Raw genomic sequence first — 15314 nt, forward strand, 5'->3', positions numbered from 1 at the left:
AAACGGGCAATACATTGCTCACCAGGTTTACTCAACACAGGTATAATATTTGTGGTAAAAAAGAAACCCATCTACCCTTAGTCAAACATTTCATTGAAAATGGGTGGAATAAATTAACAGCTACCATTTTGGAAGCAAATCCTAATTGGACCGGAAAACAAAGACAATATATTGAAAAGCAATAGATTTGCAAATTGAATACTCATTTTCCACTAGGCCTTAATGAGAAATAAATACTTATGACAGTTATAGATTCTAGCGAGTGCACAAACCAGTAACCAGCCTTCGGCTGGTTACTACTTCTCATAAACCTAACCCTGTTTATAAGAATGTAGAAGAACTACAAAAGGTACCCAACCTGTTTTTTCATGGGGTCCAAATACTTTTCACAACCACACCCAGACACAAGTAGCTTTTCTACTGCTTTTTAAATGGCCTTAAGCGGAGCCGCGGCTCTGTGTAAACACCCAACTTTGAATAGATATTGACATAAATATCTAAAAATCTAAAAATAAAGGTTATCTAGGTAGGTTCTTGGCTTCCAAAGACCATGGGCCCCCCAAGTGGCTGGGCCCTAGAAAGCTTTCACACTTGTATACCCCTTATGGGCGGCCCTGTCTGCACATACTGTAGATGTGAGCTGATTTTGTGTAGAGATTATGCCCTGATACTGTCATGAAAGGAAGCATTTCTGATATTGTTTCCCAATTCTCAGAAACTTGCAAAATATGTCTACCAATGGATTTTAAGGATTCAGTTTTGCATTTGAGAAGTCATCTTATTCTGAGAAACACATCAGAATGGCACGCCTTCTCTGTAGACATTGTCTATCAGCTTTGCATATATTGCAGCAACTTAATTGACACCAGAGTTTTATAAACGATCTCCAGCAGGTATCATCTGCTGAAGACATCTCTTCATCATAGTATTTTGGATCTCCTTGCAGCTAATGGGGAGTTACAACAAGTGCATCAGGCAGAATCAGGCAATTAGGGACTCTTTCAATGCAAATCCAATCCTAGCATCTTCCCTGTCATAATGTGCACAACGGCTGCATAGAAAATCATTATCACTTCCTCTTGCCTTTGTGAGACAAACAGGATGGCAGTTTTCCATATGAGTTCCAGGTCTGCTGTCGGGTCATATGGTTCTGATCTCTCTCTCTAACTAATAAAGTCAGAAATTACCCAAAAATAACTTGACATTGTTATCTTAAACGTTTCATAAATGTATGGCAAGAAAATTAAATCAAATTAATATTATGACTTCATAATTAATCATTTATTTGCACATGCATTGTACCATATCTCTTGTTAAACAAAGTTGTCGGTTGATATGGACAGTAATGAACGATTTGTGTGGATATCAGAAAAGAATGTATGAATAAAAATAAAAAATTAACATTGGATTCAACCTTAACTACTGACCTTAACTGTCTCTGATGTTGTATGTGGTATCATTGTAATCCCTGACCATGACAACATATCGTTAGACATCACTAGTTATGTGGTATTATGTTTGGTTCAGGAGTTATGATGAAAAATGCATAATTAGGCTATGGCGGAAAGTAAAATGGTCTCCATGGCAACCATGATTCAATTTTGCAATGGCTTAATATCTGAAAATGTTCAGAGCCCAAAACTGTTTAAGTGTACCAAGTTTCAAGCTTTTCTGAAAAGGTTAACAATTTTGCACATATCCCCTCTACCATATAGCAGTACTTTAGGAAGCCGAAAATTGACATAAAGGTATGGTTAAGAAAACCCTTAGAAAATAACTTTCCACCACTTGGATTCCTTAAGACTTTTAGTATGTTATTTATTACATATTCATGAGTCAAAAACTGTTGGAATGGTTTATGTTGCAATTTTTGAGAGGTCAGGTTATATAATGCATGGACTATATCCCCTCTTTTAATGAATCCATTATATTTGAGGTAGCAAGGAGACTAGTTTGAATAAGACAAAAGACAATGTGGGCTGGAGGTGGGGGTTGATCGTTGAAGGGGTGTCAGCAAGGGCATGGTTTGGCAGGTATGTATCTGGGGGACAGAAGAGTGACCTTTAACTTCAATGGACTCTAAGTAACATGTCTTTATTCAATGAATGATCCCAATAAAACAAATGCAGAAACATATTAATCAAAGACTGAAAAGATGGAAAAAGACAGCTGGGTCTAGTCCTGTGTTCTGAGTCCCAGGCTGTTCTAGCTGGTTCTGATTGTTCTTTGCTCTGACCCCCAGACACTAGCTGGCTCTAAGGGTCCTGTGTTCTGACCCTCAGACTATGTTTTAATCTTACTGGTTTTATCTGTCATTTGAATGTTAATTATTGAATATGAATGATATGTTGTATTTCATCAGAGTTACTTTCAAGTGTTTAGACAAATGTGTTGCTTAATTGACCAAACCCCATGATTCTGTTACTAGTCTGACATTAGTTTTGGAATATTTGGTTTTCAAGCTAGCTGTCAGGATTCTAACTGTTACAACATGTGTTGTTATGGTAGTTTCAGAGTGGAAAAAGTAAGTGGATCAGTTTACCCCCTTGATTTCTCTGGTCTGTCTCAGTTTACCCCACAGCTGGGGTAAAGTGAGACACAAGACAACTTTTTCTTAAACAATCATATTTTCACTGCCCTTTGTCTTGAATAAATTCTGCTAATGCCCATTTCTAGGAAACATCCTGAATGAATGGGAAATGTGTAAATTTGACTGAAAATCATTTTAGCTCGCTAAATTATTTTCCATATACATTTACAGTATGTGGCAGTAAAAACAAACTATTTGTATTCCTTTTTACAGAACAAGCAGCCAAACTGGAGGAACAAGCAGGCAGCCAAACTGGAGGAACAAGCAGCCAAACTGGAGGAAAAAGCAGCCAAACTGGAGGAACAAGCAGGCAGCCAAACTGGAGGAACAAGCAGCCAAACTGGAAGGACAGCAGACTGAGATTGAGAAGCTGAAGGAAGGTATTCTCTCCGCCTCTAGAGGGCGTATATGATTCTAATAAATGCAGGTTGTTCTGGGGCTTTTAGAATACGTTCCTGAAATTATTTTCCTAATTAAAAAATCTTCTTAAAGTGATTGATAGGCGATAGGCTGTGTATGAACACCAGATTGTCTTCAGTGCACACACAGTACGGACAGGTTTCAACAACAAGCGTTCTCCAGAATCACTGACTGCACCTTTAATGGAAGGCGGATGTGAAAGTGTTTTATTTACATGATTACCGCAGCATAGTCGTTTTACTGTCATCTCTTTCATGTGGGAATTATCTGTGTATCTGTTCTCAAAATCTCAACTTCTAAAGCACTTACATCAACTAAACTTTCCATAATCATTCTCAGCACTATTCTGAAGGTTATTACAGAAGGATTTGTTCATATGTTGTTCATTGTCTGATTTATGAGACATTTTCTTTTTTTAAAACATACAAAAAAGGCATTTTTAAGACCTGTATATAGTAGTGTTTGACTTATAAACAAAAAAAAAGTCTGTAACCCAAATCTGTTCTGTAAAAACTGGACACTAATATTCTGTAACAAAAAAATGGAATTAAGATTTTAACTCTGGCTTCATCCAACATCTAGATTTTTAGTTTTTTTTAAATAACATTTCACACACAAACACACACACACATACACACACACACACACACACACACACACACACACACACACACACACACACACACACACACACACACTCACTCACAGACAGACCAATGAACAGATAGGAAAATAAGAATGTAGCCAGTCAGAAGAGGACACTACGGGGTGGGTGGAGTTTAATATAGTTTGAAGACTGTAAAAGACTTGATGCTGTTTGATGTGAGCCAGAGAAACTCAGAAACACACACACACACAGACAGACACACTCACACACACACACACAGACACAGAGATGAAGACCCTTGCTGTGTTGGCTCTGTTGTTGCTGGCATGCCGTGTCTCTGCGGATCCACCAGTTGATGCACTGAAGGAGTTGTCCGACTCCTGGGCTAAACTGTGCGCAGACGTGACGGCCCTACAATCTCTGACTCAAGGTAAGAATCACTAGTGAATAACTGGCCTCATGTTCACAGATACCTCGACAGAAAAAAGCACATTTTAATTTTGATGTAATTGATTTCTTTCACCTTAGGCCATATTCCGTATAAATTATGTTGCAGTTAAATCAAACTATTTGTATTCCTTTTTTCAGAACTGCACTGTACCGCAATACGTAATTATGGCTTAAATAGTGTCAAGATGATGTAGATATGCCAAATGTTCAGGCTTGTTTTGGTTGCGGTGCAGAACATGCACTTTTATTTGAGAAGTATTTTATTTATTGGAGACCTTGGTTGTTTGCAGCAGTATTCTCTTTTCTATACTGAAACAGACCTATAAGGTGCAATTGTAGTTAAAATTGGGGTGGAGGATTTGGGGAGAAAATGGCAGTTGGGATAGAGATTCAAATTCAAATACCTCAAACCCTCCACTTGTTCTCTTTGGTCCCTCCCCTATGGTCCCTCCCTGACACGCTCTACAGGTGTGTGGAAATCATCACATCTGTGTCTCTTTCTTGGGGTGGTCGCACATGTCCCCCCTGACATTAATGTTGTGTGGTGACCGAATTTCGCCCATGCTGACAAAGACACAGGCGAGGCTGGACAATTCGATGTTTCAGGTTTATTTCAGAGGTTCCATCAGACAATACAGAGGACTTCATGGTAGCATGAGCATGGGGGGCTGTCCCCCAAAGGCTAGCTGTATACGCCTGTGAGCAGTCTTATATCAAAACCTTGGCATGCTGGTTCTCCTAAAATAGGCATATCACAGGTCCCAGCATCGGATGACGTTTATCTATTAAAAGGTTGTTCTCGTCTCTAACATTTAAAGGCCTTTGCTCAGCAACTCTGGTATCAGCCATTCAAAATCCACTACATTAACACCAGTTATTTTAAGTCTGTCTTTATAACGTTTCTTGTTAAACCTTAGTGTAGACTACTGTTTCCTTATCACCGGACCGCTGAGTCCCTCAGTGTCGTTTTGGGTTTGTCTCCAACTCCGTGCGTGAAGGCAGCATTATAACAGCTGAGGAAAGGAAAAAGGAAGCGGTCAAGAAAACCTTTTTGCTTTGCTTTATGCTGCTCTCACCTTTTTATCTCTCTCCCTTTTTATTAGCCCACACCTAGGCCTACTACACACACTTTAACAGTAGCTGCCCGAGACTATGGAACATGTCTCCCCCTGACATTAACACCATCACAGACGCAGCTCAGTTTAAATCTAACCTGAAAACATATTAATTTAGAAAGACTTTTAATACACAGTAGCACTGAGACATTGTCCTCCTGTTTAGTTTAGTTTAGTGTATTTCCACATACAATTGATAAAAAATAAAACATGTAGTTGAAAAAAAAAATCAAATACATGTGTGGATGTGGCAGAAACCTGTACAGGCTTATATGAAGCCACACCCAAAATACATTTACATATTCATTTTAAAAGAGCAGCACACAAGCACACACACACACACACAAAAACATATGTATAAATGAAAAAAAAAATAAAAAAGAATGCAAAACAATCAAAGAAATTCAGAACAAAACCCAAGACGATACTCAAAAAGAAAAAAAAAGATAGAAAAATAAATTAGTTTAAATCAGATAGAACAAATACAAATTAGATACAAGATACAAATACAAATACAAATTAATGTGTTTAAAACCAAACAATCATGTTAAATATATAAATCAAATTCCTGTTTTAAAGAAATTGCTTTAGATAACATGGAATTCTGCAGTCTTTTTTGTATATGGTCAATGTTATAGAAGAATCAAGTACATGTACATTTTCATTCCATAATATGACGCCACGGTATTTAATGCAAGATTGACTGCGGGAAGATTTATAAAGAGGCAGATGGAGATTTCCAGCTTGTCTGGTACAATGAGTATGAAATTTAGAGTTTGAAGAAAAATAATATCCAAAAGTACAAGGTACATCCGTCAACTTATATCTCACCTTAAAAACAAAAGTGCAAATTTGGAGAATATTTATATCATAAATAGACAACAACTTCAATTTGTAGAAAAGTGGTGCACTTGGTACCAGAGGTTTTGAGAAGGTCGCTAATCTAGCAAACCTTTTCTGCAGTAGCACAATTTTATTTAGGTACGATGAAAATGTACTCGCCCAAACAATATTACAGTATGTTAAATATGGATAGATCAGACTGTAGTATAATGTTAATAAACATGACTTATGAACAAAAACTCTTATTTTTCTAAGGATCCCAAGTGATTTAGTTACCTTATTACAGACAAGACCAACCTGTTCTCTCCATGAGAGTTTATCATCAATAATAACACCCAAAAAACATGTTGATGAGACTTTAATTATTTCTTCATCATTTATATAAAGTTTAATTTGGTCATTGTCATGAATCTTTTTACCAGCAAACAACATGAAATTAGACTTTTTGACATTTAATGATAAGTTGATTGTTTGGAACCAGCTTGAGAACTGGATAAGATTATGATTTAGCTCCTCTATTAGACTTTTTAGGTCTCTATGAGAGAGAACAAGGCTGGTGTCATCTGCAAAAAGTAAAGGGAATATGGATTCCGAAACCTGCGCAATGTCATTTATATAAATGAGAAATAATAAAGGTCCTAATATGGATCCTTGAGGTACCCCATGTTGTATGCAGTTTCTTGTGGAATCATGGCCGTTAATATGAACATACTGTTTTCTGTTTTTAACATAGTTATAAAGCCACTTATGGACAGTGCCAGAAAGACCATATTTGAATAATTTTGAAAGCAAAATATTGTGATTAACCGTATCAAAAGCCTTCGAAAGATCTAAAAATATACCTATCGCAAACTCATTTCTATCTAAAGCTGTATGTATCCTATCAATTAACTCTAAATGGGCCATATAAGTTGCATGATTCTTTCGGAATCCGTATTGATGGTTATAGAGAACATTGTGTTTATTAAAGTGCTCAATGATCCTTTTATATACCAGTTTCTCCAAAATTTTCGAAAAATATGGCAAGAGTGAAATTGGACGGTAATTTGTAAGGGATTCTGGATCCCCTGCTTTGAATAAAGGTATAACCTTAGCGATTTTCAGGTCAGAAGGCATAATGCCAGTTTTCATTGATGAAAAGGGTTAGGGTTGGAAAGGAGCCCTTAATATAATCTAATGGATCAGCCTTTGTATCAACTATTGTTTTGGAAAGAGATGTACCAATGCTTGAGAAGAAATCATTGAACTTGCAAGCTATGTCAAATGGATCAGTTAAAGAAGAATTTCCACCTTTAAAAGATGAAGGATAATTTAAAGAGGCCTTTTTCTTTTGATGGAGTTGCTTAATAATCTTCCATGTATCTTTAATATTACTTTCAGATTTAGCAAACTGATCACTATAGTACCTTTTCTTGACAGCTCTAAGGAGATGATTGTATTTGTTTTTGTATGATTTATAAGTTGCCAAATTTAAAGGAGTTGGTGATGAAATATATTTTCTATTGAGTTTATTCTTGATAATGGAGGACTTTTTCAGAACAGAGGAAAACCAGGGATTATTCAATTCTTTCCTAGTGTCAACAGACCGAGTAACTAAGGGAAAACATTTACTAAAAGCTGAGTTAAATATTTCATTAAATGTTTGATAAGCGGAGTTTGGATTACTCTCCATATAAACCCTTTCAAAGGAAACCTTCTCCAACATTGCTTTAAATTTGGATTTATTTTTTTAATTATAATTTCTGTAAATTGTCGAAGACTTGTCCTTTACCTTTAGACCATCTAAAACAACAATTTGAAATACTGGAAAATAATCAGATATTTCAGTAAATAGAATTCCCGTTTTTGTTTAATAATTGAGAGAATTGAATAGTATATTATCAATTAGTGTAGCAGATGTGTCCGTTATTCTGGTAGGTTTATTAATAGTGGGATAAAAGTAACTTGAATACAATTGGTTCAAAAAATCTTCTGTTGGAGACTGTGTTTCACTTTTAAAAAGGTTAATATTGAAATCACCAAGAATATGACACATTTTCTTTTCCTTGTTGATGAGCTCCAGGCTGTTTGTGAGGCTATTATTGAAACAATTTATATCAGTGTCAGGTGGTCGGTAAACCCCACCTATGACCACATTTTTGTTATTATTGTAAGACAAGATGGTAACACTTTATATAACTATCCGTTGTAACTTGTTAATAGATCATTAGTAAACTCTTTATTAATGATTTATTAATGATGTGTTAAGTGTTTATTAGCAGTTTGTTAAGGATTTATAACAATACCTTACAGACAGTTAATAGACCATTAATAAACTTTTAGTTAATTAGTTATAAATAACTTGTGAAATGACAGTTAACCGTTTGTTAAGGATTTATAACTGTGCTTTATAGATAGCCGATAAATAATTTTCAAGCTAGTAGTGAATTACTTACTAATGACTTATTAAGTATCAGTTAATAGTTTATATGTGTTATCGGCTCGTTATTCTAAAGTTGCAACTATTCCTCATTTATTAATTGTTTGTAAATGAGGAATAGTTGCAACTTTAGAATAACGTCCCAATAACATATATATAAACTGTTAACTAATACTTAAAGGCCTACTTCACCGGTGGGAATATGAAGGTGTATTGAATTATGAGATCCTATGTAGTATAAATGTGCAAAATAAATTTAAATTGGTTCATCCTAGCCTGAGAAAAGGCAGAAAGAGTGTTTTTTTAACCCTATATTTCTCTTTCTCGTGACATCACAGAAAGAGAAATATAGGGTTAAAAAAAACTTACTTTGTAAATATTACTGTGATGTCACAGTAAAAGACATCACAGTAATATTTACAAAGTAAGTTTTTTGGTTAAAGTTGCAACTATTCCTCATTTATTAATTGTTTGTAAATGAGGAATAGTTGCAACTTTAGAATAACGTCCCAATAACATTTATAAACTATTAACTAACACTTAAAGGCCTACTTCACCGGTGGGAATATGAAGGTGTATTGAATTCTGAGATCCTATGTAGTATAAATGTGCAAAAAAATTGAAATTGGTTCATCCTAGCCTGAGAAAAGGCAGAAAGAGTGTTTTTAACCCTATACTTCTCTTTCTCGTGACTAAATCATATCTCTGTATGTAATATAAACTGGTTAAAAAAAACTTACTTTGTAAATATTACTGTGATGTCACAGTAAAAGACATCACAGTAATATTTACAAAGTAAGTTTTTTTTAACCCTATATTTCTCTTTCTGTGATGTCACGAGAAAGAGAAATATAGGGTTAAAAAAAACACTCTTTCTGCCTTTTCTCAGGCTAGGATGAACCAATTTAAAAAAAAAACTGCACATTTATACTACATAGGATCTCAGAATTCAATACACCTTCATATTCCCACCGGTGAAGTAGGCCTTTAACTAATATATTAACTCACACTTTACAGATCAGTTGTTAATAGATTGTTAACCTTCTACTAATACCAGTGAAACTTTGTAAAACTGCACATGGGTGAAACAAGTTCAAGGTACAGAAATTTGACATGATATTTAAAATATCTAATTTTTGTACCTCAACCTTGTTCCACCCATAGGCTGTTCTGTGTACTGTTTTTTACCAAAGAAACACCACAGATGAAATGTTGAACATTGTGTTTAATCTATAGAAACACACATACTGAGCCATCACATGGCATAACAGTAGTATACAAAAGTATACAACAACATACAAACCCATGAGGTTTGGGAACTTTTTGTGGTAAACACTGGATAAACAGAATTTCAGAGGGACATTTAATGTCCATACATCACGGCAATGTCATGGATTATCCGTCCTAATGGCCCTTTGCGATGCTATAAAGCACAGTTATAAATCCTTAACAAACGGTTAACTGTCATTTAACAAGTCATTTATAACCAATTAACTAAAAGTTTATTACTGGTCTATTAACTGTCTGTAAGGCATTGTTATACATCCTTAACAAACTGCTAACAAACACTTAACAAATCATTAATACATCATTAATTAAGAGTTTACTAATGATCTATTAACGAGTTACAACGGATAGTTATTATAAAGTGTTACCACAAATTTTTGATGGACAAAGACGGACACTCCTCCCCCAGACCTGATTTGTCTGACAAAATGAGTAGAGTTATATGTTGGCAGTTCATACATGCCTGTTTCTTTAGATTCTTTTGTAAGCCATGTCTCAGTTAGGACAATTACAGAAAACTCATGATTTAACAATGATAAATAATGTACCAATTGATCATAATTTTCAGAAAGACTGCGAACATTTAAGTGTAATACTGAAAATAGCTTACATTCTACCGGAAATGCTTCAATTAGATGATTAAAACGTATTTCATTGTAATATTCAGATGAATATGGCAAGTTATCAGATAGAAAATTACTATCAGGGTCAAAATCTAAATAATGATGATTTGTTTTCATGTTTGTTTAGTTCAAATGGATTAAATAGCATACTATCATTAACTGTAATTAAATCTGTCATTAGCATTTAGAACAATACCCACACACCAGAGACACAATAAACCCATACCCTGCAGGATTTTGTTTAGGAACTACCTAACTTTTCTAGTTGATCAATGCTCCAGATGCACAGAACTTTAGCCTGTTCAGGTATGCCATTCAATTTAACAAACACTTTACAGTTAGAGGTCCAAGTGGCCTGAATTTTCCCCTGCTTTTTCATGACCTCTTGCTGTTGTGTAAACTTTTCTCTTCTTAGTGTATGTTACATTTGATTGTTTCCTTGATGTAAAGCAGTTTGGACCTGCTGGTTGCTGTAAAGGGCGTTATAAATAAATGTTGATTGATGGATAGATGATGAACTACAGAGAATAATGATGCCAGGGTTGTGTTCACAGACAGCTGAATACATTTCCATTTCTCTCTCTCTCTCTCTCTCTCTCTCTCTCTCTCTCTCTCACACACACTTTATCTGCGTCGTTTTCTTTTCAGAGCAAGCAGCGAAACTGGAGGATCAGCAGACTGAGGTTGATGAGCTGAAGAAACAGCTGCAAGGTTTGTGGATTAATCACGTCTCCTCTAACAAAAACATGTTCAAACATTTTCAACTGGAATATATTTTCCTAACTAAAAACAAATCTTGATAAAGTGACAGCAGGTCACTGTGGTCATCCAAGCAACTTATTTTAAAGTCCCACGGTCGAGGTACAAACTTTGGGGTGATCACACTTTAACAGTTGCTGCCCGAGACTATAGAACATGTCACCCCCTGACATTAACACCATCACAGACGCAGCCCAGTTTAAATCTAACTGTGGTCATCCAAACAACTTCTTCTAAGGGAGCACTCACACCAGGCAAAGTTGCCCTGTACCATACTCAAGTATGATTGCCCCCCCCCCCCCCCCCCACTCCCCCGCTGGCCTGTGCTCACACTGCTCCTAAAGATCTGGTCCTGAGTACAGTTGCTCCTTCCCTACGTCACGTGCGCGTTTGGGATTTGGAGCATAAGCTAATTGTAGGCTAAACGATTGTTTTTGAATATTTTCATCCAGACAAATTTGCAGCAAATATTCGACTTCCAACTCAGAAAACAAGAATCCCTCTGCAATTGTTTTTAAATGTATGTTGTGCTTGAACGTAATGGGTCACGGTGGACAGTCTCATATAAATTGTAGGGATGACTATTAAAATAACAGTGAGAAAGAAAATCAAGCACAATGTAAACGCTTTAGGAGCCCTTCAGCCTTAACAGTCTTCTCAACAATTACCACGCCGTTAATTTACACGCTGTTCTTATGTGCAGCACGCTGTTTATTATCGTACTAATATAATAGCGGGCCTGTCGCCGACAGTTGGGACAGTTACTCAGCTACGCAGTGCGCATGTGCGGGGGAGGGGGTGAAGGTTGCGAGGGTGCGAGGATGGGGGTTGGAACAATGCGCGCAGTCGATGCAGTGCACATGTGCAGGGGGGAGAGGTAAGGGGGATGCGAGGGTGCTTCGGTCGGATGGGGGTTGTGCGCGCAGTCGATGGAGTTGCCTACCTGCCTGTGGAGTTTGAGTTTTTATGAAGCTGCCTACCTGCCCGCTGCCGCGCTGGTTGAAGCAATAACGGCCCAAAGAAAGATATTGCCACATTATCTCAGGTAAGAGTTTCTGTTGGCTAAACTTTTTATTTCCTTTAATGACCCTCTTATCGTGTAGTCGCGCTATGCCCCCTGCCCCACACTCCCCGCAGGACTGTTTTATTTTGTCTGTCTTTATAACGTTTCTTGTTAAACGTTAGTGTAGGCTACTGTTTCCTTATCACCGGACCGCTGAGTCCCTCAGTGTCGTTTTGGGTTCGTCTCCACCGCCGTGCGTGAAGGCAGCATTATAACAGCTGAGGAAAGGAAAAAGGAAGCGGTCAAGAAAACCTTTTTGCTTTGCTTTATGCTGCTCTCACCTTTTTATCTCTCTCCCTTTTTATTAGCCCACACCTAGGCCTACTACACACACGCACTTTAACAGTAGCTGCCCGAGACTATGGAACATGTCTCCCCCTGACATTAACACCATCACAGACGCAGCTCAGTTTAAATCTAACCTGAAAACATATTAATTTAGAAAGACTTTTAATACACAGTAGCACTGAGACATTTTCCTCCTGCTGTTGTGTAAGCTTTTCTCTTCTTACTGTATGTTACATTTGATTGTTTCCTTGATGTTTAGCAGTTTGGACCTGCTGGTTGCTGTAAAGGGCTTTATAAATAAATGTTGATTGATGGATAGATGATGAACTACAGAGAATAATGATGCCAGTGTTGTGTTCACAGACAGCTGAATATCTCTCTCTCTCTCCCCTCTCTCTCTCTCTCTCTCTCTCTCTCTCCCCTCTCTCTCTCTCTCTCTCTCTCTCTCTCACACTTTATCTGCGTCATTTTCTTTTCAGAGCAAGCAGCGAAACTGGAGGATCAGCAGACTGAGGTTGATGAGCTGAAGAAACAGCTGCAAGGTTTGTCGATTAATCACGTCTCCTCTAACAAAAACATGTTCAAACATTTTCAACTGGAATATATTTTCATTACTAAAATAAAATCCTGCTAAAGTGACAGCAGGTCACTGTGGTCATCCAAGCAACTTCTTTTAAAGTCCCCCTGACATTAACACCATCACAGCAGAGCCCAGTTTAGATCTAACCTGAGAACTTATTTACTTAGAAAGGCTTTTAATACACAGTAGCATTGTGACATTTTCCTCCTGCTGATGTGTAAACTTTTCTGATTTTACTGTTTGCTATTTGATTGTTTCCTTAAAGTAAAGGGCTTTATAAATAAATGTTAATTGATCGATAGACGATAAACAGCTGAATCTCTCTCTCTCTCTCTCTCTCTCTCTCAGGTAAACAGGTGGCTTTCTCTGCCTCTCTGTTGGCTACTGGCAGTCAAACCTTTGGACCCTTTAACAGAAACACTGCTCTGGTCTTCAAACACGTCGTCACCAACATTGGAAACGCCTACAGCCCAGACACAGGTACCAAAACTAGACATTTAAATTTTTGCCGATGGTGAAAACAGTTGAATTTTCATTTAAGGCGATATGCAGTAGGCAAAACCATAATTAAATTTCAAGCAATGGTTAACTTTGAGATTTGTGTCTATTTAGCCCCAATTACATTATTTCTCCTATACAACCATATTATTAACAGCCATAATTTCAACATAAGTGTTTTCAATACTCTGAAACAAAAATCTCAACTTCTAAAGCACTTACATGAACCAAACTGTCCATAATCATTCTTAGCACTATTCTGAAGGTTATTACAGAAGGATTTGTTCATATGTTGTTCATTGTCTGATTTATGAGACATTTCCTTCTTACAAACATGCTGAAAAAGCATTTTTTATGAGCTGTATCTATTATTTTTAAGATTTATAAATTGAAAAAGTCTGTATCCAAAATCTGTTCAGTAAAAGCTTTGGAAACTAATACGTTGAAAAAATTCAAGATTTTAACTCTGGCTTCATCCAACATCTAGATTTTGGGTTTTAAAAAGAGATGCAAATTCATGAATAATTGATTTGATTTTTGCAAATATGCAAATTATTTCAAGAATTTCTCTAAAAAATGTAAAACTATTTTTTTATGTCAGTAACCAACTGGCAAGGTTTCATGTTAATATCTATACATTTAATTATTTACCCTATTCACCTGCAGTGTCTTGCTTTAAAATGAAAAAAAACTTTCCACAGGTGCCTTCACTGCGCCGCTGAAAGGAGCCTATCACTTCGAGTGGCACATTTATGGATCCGGAGGTCGGTTTACCGGCGCTGTGTTGGTGAAGAACTCAAAGAACATCTTCCTCGCTTTTGATGACCAGCCGTCCGGTGCACAGTCTGCTTCTAACGGCGCCTCACTGCTCCTGGAGGCTGGAGATGTCGTGTCTGTGAGTCTGTGGAGATTCACAACAGTGTATGACGACACCGACCACTACAACACCTTCAGTGGGCATCTGATTTTCAACACACAAACATCTTCACTTACATGATGTTAAAGCAGGTTTTGCTTTTCTTAAATAATTCTTGCATTTAAAACATTATAATCTTAATATTAATCACTGCAGCAAAGTCAAGTTAACTTCTCAGTTTCCTTCATATAAAAGCATAAAGTCATAAATGTTTAAATCTGCAACTGAATGAAGACACATTTCATGTCATGTAATTTGTCTGATTCCTTTGTCATTAAAAATCACTGCAAAGCATCTCTGGACGTTTCATTAATATTGTTGGTTCATTTAAATATCAACAGATTGAAATCAACAACAAACAATTGCTTCAAGTCATAATAAAACAAGACGGAAGTTTTTATTGCTCAGAGCATTTAAACACTTTGAGCCGTTTCCAGTATTTACCTTCATTGGTCTGAAAGTGTATTACATTTAAATTATATTATATTATTGATTTACTTGTATAAATATCTTTATTATATGTTGGTTTGATTAAAATGCAGCAGTTTAAAGTCAGCTCTACTTGTATTCAGACTTTCCTAAGCTTATATTCAGATACAGGTACGGGGTGTCAAGGGAAAATATTTCACCATTTTCATAGAAGCTAAAGTACATTAGAAAATGTAGAATTTTATTGGACTGTTTTTGTATTTATTTGTAATTATGGAGCCAATTTTAATCATTTTAACACTGCTGGGTGGCTAGCGATTAGCATAATATTAGCATAGTCTCACTAACCAATTAACACTATGGGTAAGCAGCTAGCGCTTAGCATGTAGCTAGAGACACTTTGAGCCCAAAAGTATAGTGAGACATT

The 15314-nt window shown here is 36.5% G+C and overlaps 1 long non-coding RNA gene across 1 annotated transcript; it reads left to right on the plus strand.

Annotated features, from left to right (window-relative positions):
• Positions 1–3988: 3988 nt before the first annotated feature.
• Positions 3989–14329, plus strand: LOC307252857. The gene is made up of 3 exons (XR_013844939.1): positions 3989–4047; positions 13393–13524; positions 14244–14329. It is a non-coding gene; the product is annotated as an uncharacterized lncRNA (long non-coding RNA).
• Positions 14330–15314: the final 985 nt, after the last annotated feature.

Source organism: Ammodytes marinus (assembly GCF_949987685.1).
Source record: "Ammodytes marinus genome assembly, chromosome: 7".
Taxonomy (NCBI): Eukaryota; Metazoa; Chordata; class Actinopteri; order Uranoscopiformes; family Ammodytidae; genus Ammodytes; species Ammodytes marinus.